Here is a 1011-nt window from a genome sequence, read left to right as displayed (position 1 = left end):
TTTGTGGCCATTTTTAGTAAAAGGCAGTCGTTTGGATTTCAGTGAATTTCATGTTAAGATATTGCGAACTGATACTATAAAATGGAATTGGGAAATAAATATTAAAATGCCTCTCTTGGTAAGGGCAATGGACGTGATTTCTGGATACCGTAACAGGAATGCCAAAACAGACAATAAATAACACCATTAACCACATCGTGGAGAGCACGTTACTAGAAAAAAGCTCGAAAGCTATCAAAATGACATTATATTCCTTTAAGAGACTAAGATGTCTCGTTAAGTCTTCAAGGAAGAGTTAAAGTAAGAAAAGACATATGAAGGAAGCGTCTCGTGACTGTTGTTAAAGTCTCGCCAAACGAAAGTAGGACAAAACAGCGATAAAGATGACAAAGAGACTCGGAGAAGGGAAGGATGAGATAGGAAACGGCGCGATGAAGATGACAAAGCAAAGGGAGGAAAACTTTGACTGATCGAATGGTAATGGATAACAACGCGAAAATGGAATCGAGAGGGGAATAGAAAGCGACAACGAAGAATAGATATGGCAGAATTCGACGCGCAACAATAACGCGAGACAAAAGAGGCGAAAGAAATCGAAATAACATTAAAATAGGCTGATAACACAGTGAGAGATAACGTCAAAGAGACGATTAGAGTACAGTAAAAAAGAAAAAAAAAACGTAAGAAAAATTATATATATCATTTACCATAACCAGAACATCGAAAGACTTTTCTTTGTCCGCTAAACAGGGGATGGAACAAAGACAGAGATAGACATCGATTTGAAAGACAAAGAAAATCAACACAGAATCACTGTCAGAATCACCTGAGAATAAGTAAACTCAGATGGACGTTTACAACTCAGAGAAAAGGGAAACATGTACGTTTTCACTTTATTTATTTTTTTTTTTATCGGAGCAACAAAATGCTGCGTGGGCACTAGGAGCGATCGGAACGTACATCAACTTTAACAGTTCAAGAAAGCTGTGACTGAATCTTAATATCACCAAA

The sequence above is a fragment of the Penaeus monodon genome, chromosome 27, assembly GCF_015228065.2.
Source record: "Penaeus monodon isolate SGIC_2016 chromosome 27, NSTDA_Pmon_1, whole genome shotgun sequence".
Classification (NCBI taxonomy): Eukaryota; Metazoa; Arthropoda; class Malacostraca; order Decapoda; family Penaeidae; genus Penaeus; species Penaeus monodon.
Note: the sequence above shows the minus strand (reverse complement) of the source record.